A 22,635-nucleotide genomic window follows, 5' to 3' on the forward strand; every position below is an offset into this window, starting at 1 on the left:
TTTGAAGGTATAACCTTGTTGAATCCCCTCACTTCACAGATAAGAAAACTAAAGTGCAAAGAAGTGTTGCAACTTAAATTATCCAAGGACACTCTGAGTAGGATAGGCTGACTTGCGTCCCTCTGTCCTGTTCATTCTGCTTCACTGTTTCCATGAAAAAAGCATTATTCTAGAAGAGTAAAAAGTATTGGCAATTATGTGCGCTCTATCTAGAAGCTCCACAATGTTCTCTAATCACTCACTATCTATTCTGGGCATCTCCAACTGCTTTAGTCTTTCTTGGCCTTTAAATCCCAAATCTAATGTTGCCTCTGTTGGGATGTGTTTTTTTTTTTGAGAGCCCTTCCATTCTTTATCTCCCCAAGCAAGTAATTGGTCCAGGTTTTGTGGTTCCACAGCACTTAATTCCTATTACTCTCGTAAAAATCACCGCATTGTTAGATTTTAATTTGTTTCAAAATCTTTTTTAAAAACTTATCAAAAAATCTCAAACATATGCAAAGTAAACAGAATAGTTTAATTAACCTGTGTTCCCATCATACAACTTCAACTATAAACTTCCTGCCATTACTAATTCTTCTATACATCCCATCACTCTTTACCCTCAAGTAAATTATTCATTTGATGTAAAATTTATATATAATGAAATGAACAATTACAAATGGATATGTTCATGTGACCCACAAACCCATCAATGTTTTGAACATTTTCAATACTCCAGAAAGTTTTCTTATGTTCCTTCACAGTTTGGCTCCCCCAACCTCTTCTACTCTCTCAAGGCAATTCTCAAATGACTTTTTTTCCACTATAAATTAGTTTAGATTGGATTAGACTTCACATAAATTATAAATTTAAATTAGTTTAGATTGGATTAAAACTTCACATAAACGCAATCACATAGATATGTGCAAAGAATTTCATTAAGATGCTTGCATAGAGGCACCCAGAACTGGCTTTGTCCAGAAGAAAAAGACCAAAGCAACAAATAGATAACCAGACTTCACATAGGACATCTAAAGGAGAACACTGGAATTCAGCAAGGAACTGAGAAAGACCCTCTGAGGCATAGAAACTTGAGATAGCAGCATAGAGAGGGAAGTGAAGCAGCTAGTCAGAAGCAACTCTGAGGCAAGAGAGACTCCTCATAGCCAGAAGGGGTACGTGGGAGATCCCTAGCAGTCCACATTCCACCACATATGCCTGCAATTCCGAGTAAAGAAGAGTCTCCCAGCCCTCAGAGGTCATGAGCCTAGTATAGGAAGCTGCCTGGAGTCCACATGACTGCAGTCCCAAAGAAGAAATCAACACTGCACCCCCACCCTCTGGAGCCCAGGCTGCTGCAACATGGCATTATTTTGAGAACAAAGCCACCACCAGACTAAATCCTGCCCTGGGGCTCAATAGCTCTAGCACTTCCACATCCCTGGGGAACACATTGACATCCCCCCGAGAGATACCCAGAAGGATGCAGCATCATGAAACCAGCTGGAATCAGCAGTGCAGATGTGACCTTGGCACCTGACTCCAGGCAGTACCCTATATCCCAGTGCAAAGGCAGTTCAGTACATCAGGGGGATTGCCCCAGGACATAGGAACCTGAAGTACACATTCCCCAGAATCTGAGTGGTATCTCTCCACTGACAGTGGCCCTGCACCCTACAGTGGCAGGGCTGCTGCGTGCCTGCATGTGCCATCCAGAGACCCAAAGACCAGACTGCCCAGGGCCCACTGCACTGTCCAGGACTTAAAGACTAGCCCACCTGGGGCCTAATGCCGCCACCTGTGAACCTGCCCCCTTCAGGGGCAGGGAGACCACATTCCCATGTGTGCCCCTGAGAAACACAAAGCCCAGACTTCCTAGTGTCCCTGTCCCCAGCAAAAATGCTTCACAGCCTTCACAAACAACCACACCCTAAGCCACTAAGAAGCTTATAGTTACCACTGACATTTATTATAGATGAAAAAATCATACAAAGACTATACTGCACCCACCCAGATCCAAAGCCAAAGTACCCTACTCAACTGACACTATAGATACATCTACAGGAAAAAAATCATCCCCTACAAAAGGTACTCCATAAAATTGGAAGAAGCAACTGTTACATCAGATGTGTAGATATCAATGTACGGATATAAGAAACATAGAAAAACAAGGAAACATGATACTTCCAAAGGAACACAGTAATTCCCCAGGAGCAGACCCAAAGAAAGGAAAATCTATGCAATTCCTGAAAAGAAATGGAAACTAATGATCTTAAGGAAATTCAGTGAGATACAAGAGAACACAGATAGATAATACAAAGCAATAATAAAAACAATTTATTACCCAAATGAGAAATTCAACAGAGACAAATATCATAAAAAGGAACCAAACAGAAATCTTGGAACTGAATAATTAAATGAATAAAGTAGAGAATATAATTGGGCGTTTCAACAATAGATTAGATCAAAAAGAATAATTTCTGAACCCAAAGACAGGTCTTTTGAAATAACTCAGTCAGACAAAAAGAAAAAGACAAAAGAATAAAAACAAATGAAGAACACCTACATAACACATGGAATATTATTAAGTAAACAAATATTCAAACTTTGGGAGTTCCAGAAGAAGAAGAAGAGATGGGAAAAGAGAAGAGACCTTAGTCATAGTCATAAATTCTTTGCTCGACCAATGTCCAGAAGAGTTTTCCCTAGGTTCTCTTCTAGTATTTTTATAGTTTTGTGTCTTACATCGAAGTATTTAATCCATCTTGAGTTGATTTTTGTATATGCTGAGAGATAGGGGTTTAGTTTCGTTCTTCTGTGTATAGCAATCCAGTTTCTCCAGCACCATTTATTGAAAAGGGTATCCTTTCCCCAATATAGGATCGTCTCAGCATTCTTTGTCAAAGATCAGTTGGCTGTAAATACATAACTTTACTGCTAGATTCTCTATTCTATCCCATTGGACAATGTGTCTATTTTCACACCAGTACTATTCTGTTTTATTACCATTGCCTTGTAATATAACTTAAAGTCAGGTAATGTAATGCCTCCAGCTTTGTTCTTTTTCCTTAGGATTGCTTTGGTTACTCAGGCTCTTTTTGGTTCAACAAGTTTTTTAAAATCAAATAATATCAGTGAAATAAAACTAGAATAAAATAAAACTGGACATCAATAATAAGGAAAACTTTGGAAACTGTACAAATATAAAACAATTAAAAATATTCTTCTGAACCACTAATAGCTCTATGAAGAAATTAAGAAGTAAATTAAGAAATGTCTTAAAACCAGTGAAAATAGAAACACAACATACTGAAGTCTACGGGATACAACAAAAGCATTATTAAGAGGGAATTTTACAGCAATAAATTCCTACAACAAAAGAGTAGAAATTTCAAATAAACAACCTAATGTGCACTTCAAGGAACTAAAAAAGCAAAAACAAAGCAAACATAAAATTAGTAAAAGAAAAGAAATAAAGATCAGAGAAGAACTAAATAAAAGAAATAAAAAAATAAATGACCAACAAAATATAAAATCAGTTTTTGAAAAGATAAATAAGATTGACAAACTATTAGCTAAATTAAGAACAAAAGACAAAAGATCCAAATAATAAAATTTCAAATAAAAAGGGAGAGAATACAGCTGATACCACAGAAATACAACGTACTATTAGAAACTGTTATGAACATATATGCCAACAAATTGGAAAACCTAGGGGATAAAATTCCCGGACACACATAACCTACAAAGACTGAACCAAGAAGAAATAAAAAACCTAAACAGACCAGTAATGAGTAACAAGATTGAATCAGTAATAAAACATCTACCAACCAACAAAGAAAAACCGAGGACCAAATGGCTTTACTGCTGAATTCTCCTGAACTTTTTTTTTTTTTTCCTGATTGCCTAGGCTAGAGTGCAATGGTGCAATCATAGCTTACTGTAACCTCAAACTGCTGGGCTCAAGCAATCCTTTTGCCTTAGCCTCTCAACAGGTGCATGCCACCATGACCAAGCTAAACATTTTAAAAATTTTTTTGTAGAGATAGCATCTCACTAAGTTGCTTAGGCTGGTCTCAAGCTCCTAGCTTCAAGCAATCCTACTGCCTCAGCTTCCCAAAGCACTGGGATCACAAGTGTGAGCCACTGCACCTGATCCCGCACTTTTAAAGGACTAACGCCTTCTTTAAAATGTATCATTCTGAAAAGCCAGTATTACCCTGATTCCAAAAGTAGACAAAGACACAACAAAAAACTTACAGGCCAATATTCCTGATGAATATAGTTGCAAAAATTCTCAACAAAATACTAGCAAACCGAATCCAACAGCACATCAAAAAGATTACAGACCATGATCAAGTGAAATTTATCTCAGGGATGCAAGGATTTTTCAACAGACGCAAATCAATAAATGTGATAATATCACATCAGCTGATGGAAGGACAAAAATCATATAAACATCTCAATAGATAAAAAAAAGCATTTGGCAAAATTCAACATCTCTTTATGATAAAAATTCTCAACTATTAATAGGTGAAGAAGGAACATATTTTATCACAAAAAAAAGTTTATGCTAAAAAAAAACCACACAGCTAACATTATATTGAATAGGGAAAAGCTGAAATCTTTTTTTCTAAGAACCGTGACACAACAAGGATGCCCACCTTCACCACTGTTATTTAACATAGTACTTGATGTACTAGTCAGAGCCATTAGGCAAGCTAAAGAGATAAAGGGCATCTAAATCAGAAAAGAGAAAGCCAAATTGTTTGTGTTTGCAGATGACATGATCTTATATACAGAAAAACCTTAACACTTCACTAAAATACTCTTAGAACTGATAAACGAATTCAGTAAAGTGGCAGGATACACAATCAACACACAAAAATCAATAGTATTTCTAAACACCAATGATAAACTGCCTGAAAAAGAAATTGAAAAAGTGACCTCATTTGTAACAGCTATGAAGAAATAAAATACTTAGGTATAAATTTAATCAAGGAAGTGAAATTCTTAGGAATAAATTTAACCAAGAACATGAAAGACTTACAATAAAAATTATGAAACAAACACTGATGAAAAAATTTGAAGACATACAAAAAATGAAAAGATATTTCATGTTCATGGATTAAAAGAATTAATATTGTTAAAATGGTCATACTACCGAACGTAATTTACAGAATCAGTACAATTCTTATCAAAAGACCAATGACATTCTTTACAGAAATAGAAAAAGCAATCCTAAAATTTGTATGGAAACGCAAAAGACTGAATAGCCAAAGTAATACTGAGCAAAAAGAACAAAGCTGAAGGCATCACACTATTTGACTTCAAAATATCCTGCAAAGATATAGTGACCAACACAATATTGCATTGGTATAAAAACTGACACATAGACCAATAGAACAAAATAGAGAACCCAGAAATAAATTCATGTATTTACAGCCAACTGATTTTCAACAAAGGCACCAAGAACATTCACTGGGGAAAGAACACCCTCTTCAATAAATGATTTTGAGTAAACTGAATATCCACATGTAGACGAATGAAACTAGATCCCTATCTTATATCACATACAAAAATAACAAATGAATTAAAGAGTTAAATGTACCAGCAATATATAAGAAGTTGTTACTCCACATTTTTTCCTGTATTTGTTGTTGTCAGTCTCTTTAATTTTAGCCATTCTAGACATTATGTAGTGATATCTCATTGTGGTTTTTATTTGCATTTCTCTGGTAAGTAATGATATTGAAAAGTTTTTCATGGGTTTATTGGTCATTCATGTATTTTCTTTCGTGAAGTGTTTGTTCAAACCTTTTGCCCATTTTTATAATTGGATGTTTGTCTTTTTATTATTGAATTATAGACATTCTTTATAGGTTTTGGATTAACATCATTGGCAGATATATGTTTTGTGACTATTTCTTCCCACTCTGGCCTACCTATTTATTTTATTATCAGTGTCTTTGATAAAGTTTATCTTATCAAACTTTTATTTTCTGGTTGTTTCTTTCTGTCTTGTACAATTTGCTTACATCACTAGTCTGTGGGCTCCTATAGTGAATGAGTGTGAATATTTTTTTCTTGTGCCCTAGCCCCAGCATAGAGCCTGACTTACAGATGGCCCATAAGTGTAGTACTAAGTTTGTTGGGAGTAGGAGAGGAGGAAATATGTTTCCTTTTTTTGCCTAGTATCTGTTTAGGGAATTATCTCCCCTCACCATTCATTCCTTCTGGTTAAGATAAGGCTTATCTCGTTCCAACCCATCCTTAAGGGTGGGCAGTTGATCCAAACTAGGCCAATTGAAGCCTTACTCTGCACTCTTGTAAGAAATATGAGTGTAGAGGTATCATCACCTTCCTCCTACTAAGATTTAGAAGGACATTGTGATGGTAAAGCAATTGCTTGCCATCTTTGCTATCACCCAACTAATCCTACTTGAGTATGAAGTCAACACAGAAGTTAAGAGATGGAAAATGGAGAAAAAATGATCCTTGAAGACATAATTGGAATCCCTGGATTCAACCTTTCCTGAATTTCACTTCCCTTTGAGATGCTCAATTATATAAATCAAAGCTTTTTGGTTTATGTATTTGTTTAAGCAAATTTGAGTTATACTTTTATTTCTTGCAACCCAAAAAGTCCTGTCTAGTATACTTCCTAATAATGTAATCCTTCCCCTAATTAACATCTAATTCTCCAAATCTCCAGATGATTTTTTGGACATGAAGGAGATGGGGTGGAAAGCAATATTTGTAATTATCTGAGAGTGTGTGACCAATAAAACCGGAGTCCTGGCTTCATACATTATGTAGCATTGTTAAAAATCATAAACTTTTAAATCATGACATAAATTTAAAGCAAAACTAATTATAATGTTCAGATCATGGAGAGACCTGCTACTATTATGTCCGAGCATACTCCTCACTGTCATTTTATTTCTATATAGTGTCATCAAGTATCTGATTGATTAATGAAAGAAACATGAATCCTTGAAACAAGCAAATTCATTTTCTCTTTTAATAGTAGAACACAAGCCAGATGAAATTTTTTTTTACAGACTCTGTCATATAAAACTGACAAAAGTAAAGTTGTTCTGGTTAAAGATGTATGTGTGTATATATATATATATATATATCTGTGTATGTGCATATGTTTGTGTGTACATATGTATCTATGTGGTCTGAGTGCCTATGTGAATGTGTGTCTACATATGATTGTGTATGTTTATACATGTGTGGTGTAAAGTGAATGAGACTGTGTGTATATTTACATATATGTGTGTATGAGTGTGTGTGTGTCTATATCTCTATGTGACTGTATTTGCGTCTGTGTCTATATCTCTATGTGCTACATTGTGGCTTAATTTGCATTTGTGTGTCTGTATGTGTTTGCGTGTGTGTGTAGTATAAGTATGGGTTTGTGCCTGTGTTTATGTCTGCGTGCTCTGTGATTGTGTCTACATGTGCCTTTGTGCAAATGTGTATGTTCCTGTGTTGTATGTGTATGCCTGTAGGTATATTTGTGTGGCTGTATGTGTGCATGTGTTGATGTGTCTGTGGTTGATGGTAGGCAGAAGGGTAAAGCTACACTATCCTATTCTGTACTTGGTGCAAATTAGGAAAAGTTGCCCTCTCTGGTAGGGCAGAGCAGCCTCACAGGCACAGGGATTGGCCAGCAGAGTGGGGACTGGGTTTCAGTCCGCATTGGCCCCCTCATCTGGTATCTTAGAGCAGAGAGCAACTTGGTGAGCATGAGGGGTATTTTGGAAGACCTGAAGTCCATTCAGTCTCTCCTTTGTTGTGCAGGCACCTTCCCATAGAACTCAGTCTGAAAACTGATATTCTCTAATTGTCCCAAAATGACACGATTCCAGAGGCGTTCATGGCAGAGTTCCTCTACCTGAAGTCCAGGCACGGCAGAGCCTTCAGGGGGCTACTTCTTTGACTCAGCCTCAGGCCTTCCGCATGCCTTCCCGCAGGTAGACCTTCTCTCACCTCCCTTTTTGGAAAGCTCAAGCCAGAGAGTCCTGCCTTAGTATCCTATGGCCTTAGGCTCGCTTCTGCCACCTGTTGCTTTGTTGTGGAAAACACGTGTTGAGGTTTAGGGTTGCATATTGCCATGGCTCATTACATGGTTTGCAGTTTTTAAAAAATGACTCGTGACTAAGAGGCTGTGGGGTTGTGATCGGGTGGCGTTAGTGGAGAAAGATATGGATGGTGTGGGACTAGTTTAGATGGAGAGTGAGGTCTTGGAACCGGGAGTGGATGAGCAGTTCAAATGTGGAAGAGAAAACTGGTGCTGCACGTTGGCTCTAGAGGGATCATTAGGATTTACAGTCCTTTGAAGCCTTCATATCCAATATGAGCTGCCCACTTCAGCTTCTCAGCAGAAACTCCCTCTTCAGCAGTCTGACTTGTAGTGTCTTGTGATAGATGACCTTGGGCAAGTTGCTCAACCTTTGTAAGCCTCTGTTTCTTCAGTAATAGCCCCTATTTACTCATGTGGTTGGTTAGGAGGAATAATGACATCGTCTATGTGATAACCTGGGAGCACAGGGCTCAGTGAATATCATTGCAGCCTTTTCTCCCCTTTTGCTATACCCTCTTCTTCCACCTCTGGATGCCCAAAGCACTTCATCTGCCCGTAGTATAGCATCCAGCTCTGGCCCAGCACTTGGCAAGTGCTCAGTAGTGGGTAGATATTTGTTGAGTGAAGAGTTAAAAGTCAGGCAGGCAAACGGAGGGAAAATAGTAAGTAGCAGGCAAGTAATAAAGTAAGTTGAAACATTTCCCCACCTTTGGAAATGAACTAATAGCATCCTTTGATGTGAAAGTTGAACAAACAATGATTTTGTATCTGTAAAATGTAGATGTAGGTGATGGTCAGGGTGGGGAGCTCAGTAGGCACTTCTGATTACTGGTTTCCTGTTTGTGATCATCTGCCAGGTCTAGAGTGGACCATTTCAGTTTTCCCTTTGATATGACAGGGCGAATTTGGAAGAAAGAGAGTGTGTGTATGTAATGGCACCTGTTCCTGCCAGAGCGTCAAGTTTCAGAGAGGCTTAAAGGAATCTAAATGGTGAAAGAAAGGAAGAAAGATAGGAGAAAACAAATCTTATTAGTAATGAGAGATGCAGTAGGCAGGTAAGGGCTGTCATCACCATAATTATATACCAGGTATTAATCACCTGCTATTATAGAGCACTATGCTAGTTGCTGAGATTGTGAAGTAGAATTCCAGGTTTTTGCCCTCCAGAGGCTTCCAATCTAGAAAATGGAATTGGTTAGAAGATGAAGGGGTATCAAACATTATCTATCTGTTGAGTACTATGACAAATGCTTAAAGGTATTTTCTAAGATATAATCATTCTCCAAGGAGAATCTAAGGTTCAGAGAGATTAAGAAACTTTCTTCAGCTCATCCATCAAACAAACAATCTGTAGAACTGGGAGAAGGCCCAAGTCTGTCTGGCTCTAATGGCATTGTACTGTCTGTAGGCCTCTGAGTAAAAGCATCAGGGCAAGCATGTGAAAAAGAGAATTAACTTGACAAGCTATCCTAGGTTCAAGGCCATGTAAGGAATATTTGATGATTGTTGCAGGAATCCTACAGGAAAAGAGATTTATTGAGATAGAAGGAGGAACTTTACAGAGGAGGTACATCCTCAACTAGATACTGAGGGCAGAATATGAATCCAATAAGAATGAAGGGAGAGGCATTTTAGGTGGAAGTAGGCATGGTATGTGCAAAGGTGGGAAGTGGGAAAATTTTCACCTTCTGGGTTTCTGTTATACAGCATGGAGTACCAGAGACAGCACAACCGGCTCCAAACTTACTAGTAGTGCTTCCCAAGCCCAGTCACCCAATTTCCATAAACCTCGGTTTCCCTATCTGTACAATAGTTGTGGTAATAGGCACTTCATAGAGTTGTTGGGACCAGAGACAATGTGTATAATGTTATCTGCCTCTTCAAAATCACCACTCTAAATAAAACTTCAATCAACATCAGCTTCCCTCTCTTATAGTTTTCTGTTTTCCTTTCTACTTGCACTTGAATCAACTACATATTTGTGTGTTTATTTCTTTAATGTCTGTTTCCTGACGGTAAGTTCCATGAGGACAAGGAAAATGTCTGTTCATCTCAACACTATCTCTTTAATGCCTAGAACAGTACTCAATAAATCTTTGTTGAATGAATGCATAAATGTAGGAATGAATAAATTAATAATAAGATCTATTTCTGTGCTATGATTCTAAGAATCTTAGGGAAAATATCTCTTTTCTCTGGTAATGGGCAGGTTGCTAATGCAGGAAAAACTTCCATAGAATGCAGTTAGAGCATTACAGGGCCTCTACAGGTTACCAGAGAAGCACCATGTCTCCTCTCTGTCTACTATATGGAACCATCTCTGAGCAGGAAGGAAATTACACAAACTTTCAGCTCAGCTGGTTCCAGAGTTTCACAATCCAGCTCTGTCTTGCTTACATCTGATGTGCTACTTCACTGTGTGACCTCCAGTGTGCTTAGTGGATAATGACACTTCATAATCCCCATGCTGCCCCACAATGACCCTGAGTGATGTCTAGACTTTCCAGTAATCAAGTCTTGTAATTCAATGCAATGCAATAACCTTCTATGTAATGTTGGGGAGGAGAATAGGGAATATATAGATGCACTGATAATTACTAGGCATTTGATATATGGCCTGTGATAGACATAACGGCAGGAAACCAAAGGGTACAGAGGAAGCTATGTGGCCCAGCCTGATGTGAAACAATGGATGTATGGTTGGATAACATTTATATATTTTCAAAGTGTGATTATATATTTCATCCCTTCTTAGTCTCCCTGTAGTCATGGGGAAGCATAGATAGCATTTGCATTATTTGTTCTTATTATATATAGAGAGAAATTGAGACAAATGGGGGTGGTCTGTGACATAGATCTGGTTTCAGTGGCTGTCTTAGTCTGTTCTGTGCTGCTATAATAGAATGCCAGAGGCAGGGTAACTTATAAAGAAAATAAACTTATTTCTCACAGTTCTAAATGCTGGGAAGTCCAATATCAAGTTGCTGGCATCTGGGGAGTGTCTTCTTCCTGTGTCATCCCATGGCAGAAGGTGAGAGGGTAAGAAAGAGGGGTTGGGAAATCAAACTTGCCCTTTTATAATGAACTCATTCCTGTGACAATGGTATTAATCCATTCATGAGGGTGAAGCCTGCATGGCCTGACCACCTCTCATTAGGCCTCACTTCCCAACACTGTTGCATTGGGCATTAAGTTTCCAATACATGCTTTCTTGGGGACACATTCAAATCATAGCAATGGCAGATATGAACTCATGGCCCAGAGCTCATGACCGTCAGTTTAGGGATCTTCTGAACCACACTGTCATTCGCCCTTATGTTGGACAGCAGTATGAACATGCTTGCAATTTCACAATGTCACAGAAGGTGGGGGACCTTCTATAATATGTCCCCTATGCACTTTTGTGATGGAACATCAGAATACGATAAATTAGTGATACAGAAGTGCTGGGAAGTGAAGGGTGTGGTCCCTTTAAATGATAGGGAAGGGGGCAGGGACATGCATACGTGTGCCCAAGGACCTAGGTGAGGACAGGCATAATTTTGTTTTCCTGCCCAAATATTGCATTTCTCAAGACAACCCTGGCCTGCCATGCCCCCACCCTGTGCTATAAAAACCATGAGACCCTAGCAGGTAAACACACAGGCGGCTGGACGTCGAGGGGAGCACATCAGCAGAGGAACACACGGGCAGCTGGACGTTGAGAGAAACACACTTACACCAGCAGGCCACCAACTGGCAGAATGACACAGAGTTTGGCTAGGGCAGTGGGAGGAGAGCCTGGGCCGCCAAGCGGCCCGACACCAGGGGAAAACCATCTCCCTTTTGGCTCCTCCACCTGCTGAGAGCTACTTTCACTCCATAAAACCTTGCAATCATTCTCCAGGCCCACGTGTGATCTGATTCTTCTGGTACACCAAGGCAAGAACCCCGGGATGCAGAAAGCCCTCTGTCCTTGCAATAAGGCAGGGGTTTAATTGAGCTGGCTAACACAAGCCACTCACGGACGGCTAAACTAAAAGAGCACCCTGCTACATGTGCCCACTGGGGCTTTGGCTGTAACAGTCACCCCTAGACACTGATGTGGGGTCAGAGCTCCACAGCCTGCCTATCTGTATGCTTCCCTAGAGGTTTGTGCAGTGGGGACTGAAGAATTGAGTCACACCCACAACGCACGCCCTGTGAAGCGGACAAGGGAACTTTTCCCGTTTCATTAGGAGTTGGCAAACTAAGGCTCATGAGCCACATTGTCCATTGCCTGCTTGTGTAGGTAAAGTTTTATTGAAATATAGTCATACCTACTCATTTACTATTGTCTATGGCTGCTTTTACATTACAAAGTTGAGTAGTTGCAACAGAGACTGTATTGCTCACAAAGTCTAAAATATTTACTATTGGTCCTTTATGGAAAAAGTGTGTCACTCCCTGGAATAAATGAATGAAATGGAAGTAAATGGAAAAAAAAAAGGATTCATTCATTCGTAATAGGCAGTGTATCATAACTGAAAAAGATAGTGAAAATTGGTTTCAGACAAACCCAGGTCAGAATCTCACCTTCGCCACTTGGCTGGAAAACTCTGAACAAATTATTTTTACTCTTTGGGCCTGTTTCTCCATCTATCACCTTATAAGGTTGCTGTCTAAGAATTCTATTATACAATGTAATGTATCTGTTAGAGTGTAATATATCTGTTATTAGGTTTGACCTCATACAATAGAAAACATAAAAGTGTCTTACATAGGACAGCAGTTTTTTTTCTTTCATGTGGAGGTCTGGAGGGCAGTGGGTATTGATTGATTCAGTGCCTCCTGCATTAGGAACCCACGCCTCTTTCATTTTGTTGCTTTGCTGTCTGTAGGTTTCATTCCTGAGGTCCTTTCTTGGTTCAGCATGGCTGCTGGAGCTCCTAAAGATAAAAGATCAAAAACACAAAAGCCTAGAGAAAGAGCCATCCACAGAGGCCAGGCAACAAATCCACTTATTCAAGTCTAGCCAAGATGAGACCCCCTTGCCACAGTGCATGAAACCAGAATATTCCACTTATTCCATTCTTGGGGTACGTTGAAGCAGATCTGGAAGCAATGTCTTCTGTGTATTAAGCATCTAACACTTTACAAAGCATTTTCATATGTCTTACCACATTTGTTCTTCATAATGTTCTGAAAAGGTAAGATGAATAATCTTAATATCATTATTCCCACTGAACACATCTGCTAAGTAACAGATTCCAACGAGTCTATAGCTAGGTCTTTGGATTTGTTGCTGGTAATGAAAAGGTGAACAATCGTGGTGCAGAAGAAAGAAAATGAGCCAAACCAGGATCCCTGGTAGAGTTGCAGTGCAAAGACTGGGGCTAATTGTGTGGCCTCAGCCTCACGGGGCTGTTCTCCTCACCTGTAAGACCAAGATAAGAGCACTTACTTACTTCGGGGTTGTTGTGAAGATAGCAGACAATCTTAGTGCACCTGCCGCTTAAGATCAGTTCAGTGAAATTTTACCTTTCACAGGTGTGTCTTTGGAAAATCACTTCCCTTTCCTGGATCTCAGTTTCCTTTTCTAGGAAAACATATTTGGACTCCGCGACTGCTAAACTGTCTCCCAAACCTCGAACTCCCTCAGCCTGGGATCCTGCCTTTTATGAAAATAGTTCGGATTGGAGCTCAGGTTGGAATTCTCGCTTTAGTTGCTTGCTAGCTGTGTGTCCCAGTAAAAGCTAAAAATTTCGGATTCCCCACATCTGTTGAATAGGGATACATAAAATGCAGCTTATTAGAAAGGGAAAGCATGTGAGAATTAAATGAGGTCGGTGTCTAGTACCCACTAAATTGTAAAAACTTCTCAAAGGCAGGGACCCATCTGTTTTGTAGATTTACAGAACGTCATACGTTGAAGTATGGGAGTTGGCCACGGGATTAGAAAATTTCTGTAAAGAGTAAGGAACGAGACACAAGGTAAGCATTCAAGAATTGTAACCATGCAATATTCTTATTTCTTACAGTCGCCTATAACAGTCCTGGTGGTTAGTAAACGGTCTGACACACACACCCATCCGGGGCTGCGGAGAGTCCGCCTGGGTGAGCTCCGCAAGGTGAGTCCCCAGAGCCGGGAACTCGCAGCCTGAACAGACGCAGCGTAACCGGTCTTGGGTCCGCGCTCCTCCCGCCTTGCCCAGCCCTGCCCGCGGTTGGCTAGAGCCACGGGGTGGGCAGGCGACGGCCAATCCCACGCCCGGTTCAAAGGGCCAATCAGGCCGCGCTTTACAGGGGCCGCGCCGGCGGGAGCGGGGCCGCGCGCGAGGCGGGGCTGTAGCCGCCCCCGGGACTGCCCTGCTCAGGCGCCGTGGGGCTCGGCGCGGCTACGTGCAGAATCCGTCTAGCTAAAATGTAATTTCAGTTGGACAAGTACTGTAAGTGACCCGCCTCTCAGTCCCACGTGGGCCCTGGGGGCTTTTGCTGGTTCGCAGGCTCTTAGCGCGCACGCCCAGTAAGAGGCTTCTCCAACCCGGCCTGGCAGTTCCTTCCCCTTTCCTGCAGTCGTTGCCTCCTCCTCCCCTTCCTCCTCCTCCCCTTCCTCCTCCTCTGGCCGCTTAGTCTCACACCCGCCGGGCCGTTGCTCCCGAGACGTTGTTGAGTCCCCTGTGTCCTCTTCTGGGTGAGGCGTCCGGCCACTCAAGGGAAGGGAAGGGAAGGGTCGGCCTTGACTGCATCCCCAAGGCTGCCCGTTAGGTGTCTGGAACCCGTGCTGCTTCCTCTCCGATCAGTGCCCACTTAACTATATTCAGTACTCTTTCTCTCCTCCCCTTACCCTCGTAGGACATTTTCCTGGCATTTGAGGAGCCTTTAATTCACGTCTGGTTACCGAAGGCATTTTTAGGCTAGTGTTGCTTGTAGCTTTAAACGCTTCCAGCACTTGTGATACTGTTTGAGGCACAGCTGAGTTTAGATGAGATAATGCTGTTTGGTTACAGTTATCCTGAGTAGAAAGGCCTAGGGGTATCTTTCCATTTTTAGCCGTTTCCTTTTTATTTAAAGATTGACAAGGGGCCGGGCTATGTGGCTCACGCCTGTAATCCCAGCACTTTGGGAGGCCAAGGCGGGTGGGTCACGTCAGGAGATGGAGACCATCCTGGCTAACACCGTGAAACCCCTTTCTCTACTAAAAATACAAAAAATTACCCGGATGTGGTGGCGGGCGCCTGTAGTCCCAGCTACTCTGGAGGCTGAGGCAGGAGAATAGCGTGAACCCAAGAGGCGGAGCTTGCAGTGAGCTGAGATCGTGCCACTGCACTCCAGCCTGGGGGACAGAGGGAGACTCCGTCTCACAAAAAAAAAAAAAAAAAAAAAAAAAATTGACAAGGCGCAAAATGGTGAATTTCCCTCATCATGGGCTGTTTTCCACGAAAGCACTTCTGTGTCTTAACACAAATTTCTTCCCTGAAGAGTCAGTCATGACATGACCAAAGTCTGAAAAGCAGTTATCCTTAGGTTAAATTTTAGTGTGAGACCAGGAGGGGTGAGGTGCTTATTCTTTTGAATTGTAAATCAGAATTAAAGAAGGGAAAGTCTTTTATTTTGTGGCTGTTATTTAAATGGTAGAGTTTTGCTTTGTATAATTTTTGCTTGCTTTTCCTCTTTTTTTTTTCTATGATCCACCACGTGTATGTCCTGATTTTTTTCCTTTTTAACTTGCTTGCTGGATTTTCCAGCCAGATGACTGCCGCTTGGTCTTCTGGGAGTCTTCTGCTAATGGGGCCCTCATGCTTGGCTCTTGACCTGATGGCCACTGGCCTGGCTCTTGGAGGATCTCCTAGTGGGAGGCCCAGAGCACTGTTATTAAGGATGATTGGGGGAACAGATCAGAGGGGGTCAGCTGGGCCTGGAGATCAATTTTGAGGGGGAGGGAGGTGGGAGCCTGCCTGGCCGGATTTGGAAATCAAAACATGTGTGCTGGGAGAAGGGCATAACCCCGGAGGGTGGAGAGCCATGTCTTTCTGGATAAAATTAAGAAGTTTACTGGGAGGAGGCTGGGCCTTCCAGGCGGTGTTAGTTTTTGCTGTGGGCCTTGTCTTTTCCTGGAATTTGGTTCCCTTTTCCTAACCTTTCACTTATTAGTTTAAATAGTTCCCTTTACCCAACCTTTCACTTATTGATTTAAATAGTTTAAATCACAGTCAATTACCAGCTGGTTTTTAAAACAATTTGAGGTAATGAATCTTGCCCTTAATCTCCTAGCCAGAGTGGAACCCCCTACCCCCACCCCCAGGGGGATTTGAAATGATTATTTTACCAGAACGTGCTACAGAGATCACTTACCCTCTCACCCGCCCACCTTTTTATAATGGAGGGACATTGAATCAACCCAGGTGGTGTAAGAGATCATCCGAATCAGTTCTTCATGTATTCATTTGTTCACTCATCTTGTCCACATACTTTGGGCCCAGAACTGTGGTGGTCTCTGGGAAAGTGCAGATGAGTAAGACTTGGTCTCTGCTTTCAAGCTTTCATCCAGTTTGCTTCAATCCACTTTGATGAGGAAGATTATATGATAGTGAGATGAGTACAGTGAAAAGGTATGCGGAAGACTCCCAGGAGTTGAGACAAGGGCAAATGGCTCAACATGGGGAAGTCATTTGGGGAGGACTTCCCGGAAGGGCATACTGGAGCCAAGTTCCAAAGCCTAAGTATGAGTGGGCTGGAGAAAGGGTGAGGGATTATATGAACCGGGAACAGCATGTGCAGAACTACACAAGCATGGCACATGGTTGATTAGGATGGCTGTGCAGGAAAGGCTAAGTTGGAAAATCACCTGACAGGAGGCTGGGGAGGTTGAAGGCCAGGTCAGGAAGGGTCTGGTGAATCATCTTAGGGGAGTTTGAAATGTATCTCCAGGGCGGACAGTGATACATACTCTCAGGTTTATGTTATAGAAAATTAATTCTGGCTGCAGTTTGGAGAATGAATTGGATTGGCGAAGCCTGGAGAGAGGTAATTGTAGTAATATAGGTGAGAGACGTGTTAGGGTAATAGTTATGGGAATGGAGAGAGATTAGGAAAATAGAATGGTTAGGAGTGTTACAAAGTTTTGGTGCCACAAAAGAAATAGCACTTGAATATCAAATTTTCTTTTTTTCTTCTCAGCAAGGCCATTTACTTCTATAGAAGGAAAAGCCCTCACAGATGGAGCAATGGTGAGCGCACACCTGGACAAGGGAGAGGACCCCGGGGCGGGGGTGGTCTTATTCCTGACGCACGTGGCCCCTGCTGCTGTGTCGTTCCCCTATTAGCTAGGGTTAGACTGCACAGGCTAAACTAATTCCAATTGGCTAATTTAAAGCATGATGGGGTGAGTGGTTTGGCGGGAGAAATGGTTATGACAGCAGGAAATCGGAATGAGTCAGGGTGGAGAATGAGCAGGTAATTGGAATGAGTCAGTGAGTCTGGGTGGAGCAGGCGATCGAAAAAGCTTGCTTTATTAGGATGTTAAGTTTAAAAGTAGAAAAGAATTGAACATACTGACATATTCTTTGAAGAGAAATTTATAGCTCATATCTAATGGAAATTAATTACTGATTGAATGTAGGGATAAGAAGGAATGTAGTCATCAGTAGGTGTTCTTGAGTGGGCTATTTTGTAGCAGATTTAGTGAGGAGTAATTGACATCCAATAAACTGTACGTATCGAGAGTCTACTTGGACAAGTTTTGTTATATGCATATATCCATGAAAACCATCATGACCATCGAAAGAACATACCTAATAACCCCAAAGATTGCTTGTGCCCTTTTTAATTCCTCTTTGTGTACCCCCTAAGGTAAAGTATGTATTAAATCTTTCGTCCATTTTAAAAAATGAGCCTTTTATTTTCTTTTTATTGAGCTTTGAGAATTCTTTATTCTTATCGTAAGTTCTTTATCACGTGTAACTTGCAAATATTTTCTCTTATTTTGATGCTTGTCTCAACAGTGTCTTTTGAAAACAGAGTTCTTAATTTTGATGAAGTCTAATTTATAATTTTGGTTAAATAAATGTTACCAATCTGATTTTTTATGGATCATGCTTTTTGTGTTTTATCTAAGATATCTTTGCTTAACCTAAGGTCTCAAATATGCCTCCTATTTTTAAAAGAAGTTTTGTCATTTTTGGTTTTAAGGTGATTTTTGTAATAGACATGAAATATGGAATCAAGTTTTTTTTTTTTGCATGTGGCTATCCACTTGTTCCAGCACCATTTGCTGAAAAGCCTATCTTAATTGAATTGCCTTTGCACCTTTGTTCAAAAATCAATTTACCATGTATACATTGGCCCAATTTTGTGTTTTATTTTGTTCGGTTGATCTCTTGTCTATTTTAATGCCAATACCACATAGTCTTGATAAATACAGCTTTGTAATAAGTACTGAAATCAGCTAGTATAAGTCCTTTAATTTTGTTCTTTTTAAAATTTGTTTTGATTATTCTAGGTTCTATTTCCATATGAATTTTATAATCACTTCGTCCATTTCAAAATAAAGGCCTATTTAGACTTTAACTGGAACTGTATTGAATGTATACATCAATTTGGGGGGAGAATTGACATTTGAAATACCAAGTCTTCTGACCCGTGGACACAGTATATCTGTTCAGTTATTTAAGTCTTCCTTATTTCTCTAGGCAATATTTTGTAGCTCTCAATATGTAGGTCTTACACATCTTTGTTGGATTATCTGTAGGTGTTTCCTATTTTTTGATGATATTGTAAATGATATTAAAATTTTATGTATTTTAAAAATTTAATTTCCAGTTGTTTTCTTGTTACTGGTATATTGATCGTGTATCCTGAAATCTTGCTAATGTACTTATTATTTCTAAGAGCTTTTTTGTAGATGCCATCAGATTTTCTATTTAGGCGATCCTGTCATCTGTAAATAAAGATAGTTTTACTTCCTTTCCAATGAGATTACCTTTTATTTTTCTTGCTGTATTCCACTAGCCAGAACCATTGCTTTGCATAGAACTGATGAGAGCTGACATCTTGCCTTCTTTCTGACCTGAGGGAGACGCATTCATTTTTTCATCATTAAGTATGATGCATGATGCTAGTTGTATATCTTTTGTAGATATGGTTTATTAGGTTTAGGAAGTTTCATTGTATTCCTACTTTACTGAGAATTTTTTTAAAGGAATAATGGATGTTGTAATTTTGTTGTTTTTCCTGTAACTGTTGTGATCATTCTTTTTTTTTTTTTGAGATGGAGTTTCGCTCTTGTTGCCCAGGCTGGAGTGCAATGGCGTGATCTTGGCTCACTGCAACCTCCACCTCCCAGGTTCAAGCGATTCTCCTGCCTCAGCTTCTCAAGCAGCTGGGATTACAGGCATGTTCCAGCACACCTGGCTAATTTTGTATTTTTCTTTTTTTTAGTAGAGATGGGGTTTCTCCATGTTGTTCAGGCTGGTCTTGATCTCCTGACCTTAGGTGATCTGCCTGCCTTGGCCGCCCAAAGTGTTGGGATTACAGGCGTGAGCCACTGCGCCCGGCTGATCATTTATATTTTTAAAAAAGATTCTTAATGTGGTGAATTACATTTATTTATTTATTTTTCCAGTGTTAAATCTTGTGTTCCTGAGATAAACCCTATTGGTCAGGGCATATTATCCTTTTTTTATATTGCTGAATTTTATTAGCTGAAGTTTGGAGAATTTTTGTATCCATCCTTATGATGGATATTGATCTATAGTTTTCTTGTATAATCGAAATACCTGACCTCTCGGTAAATCTGGCCTCGTAGAATGAATTAGGAAGTATTTCTTCCATTTTGTTTTTTTCTGGAAGAGATTATGTAGAATTGGTATTTTTGTTTCTTAAATGTTATGGCAGCACTATTCACAATAGCAAAGACATGGAATCAATCCAAATGCCCGTCAATGGTAGATTGGATAAAGAAAATGTGGTACATATGCACCATGGACTACTATGCAGCCATAAAAAAGAACATGATCATGTCCTTTACAGCAGCATGGATGGAGCAAGCTGGAGAACGTTATCCTGAGCCAGCTAACACAGAAACAGAAAACCAAAAATACTGCATGTTCTCATTTATAAGTGAGAGCTAAACAATGAGAACAAATGGACACAGAGAGGGGAACAACAGACACTGAGATCTACTTGAGGGTTAGATCTACTTGAGGGGGTCAGAGGAAAGAGGATTAGAAAAAAAAACAATTTATTAATATAAAAAATGCAAACCTAAAGTATTTAAATAAAATTGAACTTTATTCAGTTTGTTGAAAGTTTAATTGAATCTTATTAAATAAGTTTTAAAAAATAAAGCCATTCACAATTCCAAAAAAAAAAAAAAAAACCTGTTTAGTAGGATTCACTAGTGAAGCCATCAGGGCCTGGAGTTGTTGTTTTGGGGACAGGAGGTTAAATACAAAGTCGTTTGATTACATAGATATAGGATTGTTCAGGTTATCCATTTCCTTTTCCCCCAGCTTTATTGAGATATAATTGATGAGTAAAAACTGTACATGCTCAAGGTGTGCAATGCAATTTGATATACATTGTGAAATGATTACCACAATCAAGCTAATTATATCCATCACCTCATGTACTCTTTTTTGGTGTGGTGAGAACACTTAAGATTTACTCTCTTAGCACATTTTAAGTATACAGTAAATTATCAACTGTAATCACTATGTTGTACATTAGATCTCCAGAAATTTTTCTAATAACTGAAAGTTTGTATTCTTTGGCCAACATTTCCCCATTTCCTCAATCCCTGGTAACCACCATTCTCCTCTCTGTTTTTATGATTCTTCATATAAGGAATATCATGCAGTGTTTGCCTTTCTGTTTCTGGCTTATTTCAGTAGGATGTTGTACTCTTAAGTTCATCGGTATTGTGGCAAATGGCAGGAATCTTTAAGACTGAATAATATTCCATTGCATATATATGTATGACATTTTCATTATCCATTCACCCATCTGTGGACATTAAGTTTGTTTTCATATCTTAGTTATTGTGATTAATGCTGCAATGATCATGGGAGTACAGCTATTACACCAAGTAGTGATTTCATGTCTTTTGGATATATATCCAGAAGTAAGATTACTATATCATATGGTAGTTCTATTTTTATTATTTTGAGGAACATCTGCACTGTTTGCCATAATGGCTGTACCAATTTACATTCCTACCAACAGTGTACAATGGTTCCCTTTTCTCCATATTCTCATCAATACTTATTCTTTGACTTTTGATAATAGCTATTCTAATAGGTGTGAAATGATTTCTCATTGTGCTTTTGATTTACACTTTGCTGAGGATTAGTCATGGGTGAGCATGTTTTCATATACCTATTAGGCATTTGTATGTCATCTTTGGGAAAATGTCTATTCAAGTTCTTTGCCCATTAAAAAAAATAAAGTTACTTATTTTGAGTTGTATACCTTTTTAAAAATATATTTTGGATTTTAAGCCCTTATTGGGGTATATGATTTGTAAATATTTTCTCTTTTAGAGGTTGCTTTTTCATTTTCTCAATTGTTTCCTTTGCTGTGCAGAAACTTTGATGTAGCCTCACTTGTTTATTTTTGCTTTTATTGCTCATGCTTTTGATGTTATATCCAAAAAATCATTGCTAAGACCAATGTCAAGGAGTTTTTTGTCTGTTTTCTTCTAGGAGCTTTAAGGTTTCAGGTCTTATGTTTACATCTGTAATCCATTTTGAGTTGATTTTTGTGTATAGTGTAAGAGTTCAATTTCATTCTTTCGCATGTGACTATCCAGTTTTTCCAACACTATTTATTGAAGAGACTTCCTTTCTCCATTGTGTATTTTTGTTGCTTTTGTCAAAGGGTAGTTGATTGTATATGAGTAGTTTATTTCTGGGTTTTCTATTGGTTCCATTAGTGTATATGTCTCTTTTTGTTCCAGCACCATATTGTTATGATTATTATGGCTTTGTAATATAATTTGAAATTGGGAAGTGTGATGTCTCTAGCTTTGTTCTTTCCCAAGATTGCTTTAGCTATTTGGAGTTTTTTGTGGTTCCATATGCATTTTAGGATTGTTTTTCTCTATTTTTTTTTTAAATGCCATTGGTATTTTGATAGGAATTACTTTGAATCTGTAGATCACTTTGGGTAGTATGGTTGTTTTAGCAATATTATTTCTACCAATCTGTGAACGTGGATATCTTTCCATATATTTGTATGTCATCTTCTGTTTCTTTCATCATAGGTTTATAGTTTTCAATATACAAATCTTTCACCTCCTTGGTAAATTTTTTCCTAAGTATTTTTTCCTTTTTGATGCCCTTCTCAGTGAGATTGTTAATTTCTTTTTGGGGTAGTTCATTGTTAGTGAATAGAAATGCAGCTGATTTTTGTTATGTTGATTTTTTATTCTACAGATTTATTGATTTAATTTATTCTAACAGTTTTTTGGAGTCTTTGGATGGTTTTCTATATATAACATCATGTCATTTGTAAACAGACAATTTTATCCCTTCCTTTCCAATTTGGATGCCTTTCATTTAGTTTTCTTTTGTAGTTGCTCTAGCTAGGACTTCCAATAC

General features: G+C 39.3%; 1 protein-coding gene across 3 annotated transcripts in view; it reads left to right on the forward strand.

Annotated features, from left to right (window-relative positions):
- Positions 1-14,365: 14,365 nt before the first annotated feature.
- FGGY (FGGY carbohydrate kinase domain containing) overlaps positions 14,366-22,635 on the forward strand; it is a 445,679-nt gene continuing 437,409 nt past the window's right edge. For 2 of the 3 annotated variants that reach the window (XM_003265147.4, XM_030812918.1), the window contains exon 1: positions 14,559-14,729. The gene's annotated coding sequence lies outside the window, so the exon portion shown is untranslated. Of the gene's footprint in view, positions 14,485-14,558; positions 14,730-22,635 lie in introns of those variants that run through there. The other variant, XM_030812917.1, reaches the window with a different exon arrangement.

This window comes from Nomascus leucogenys, chromosome 5 (assembly GCF_006542625.1).
Source record: "Nomascus leucogenys isolate Asia chromosome 5, Asia_NLE_v1, whole genome shotgun sequence".
Taxonomy (NCBI): Eukaryota; Metazoa; Chordata; class Mammalia; order Primates; family Hylobatidae; genus Nomascus; species Nomascus leucogenys.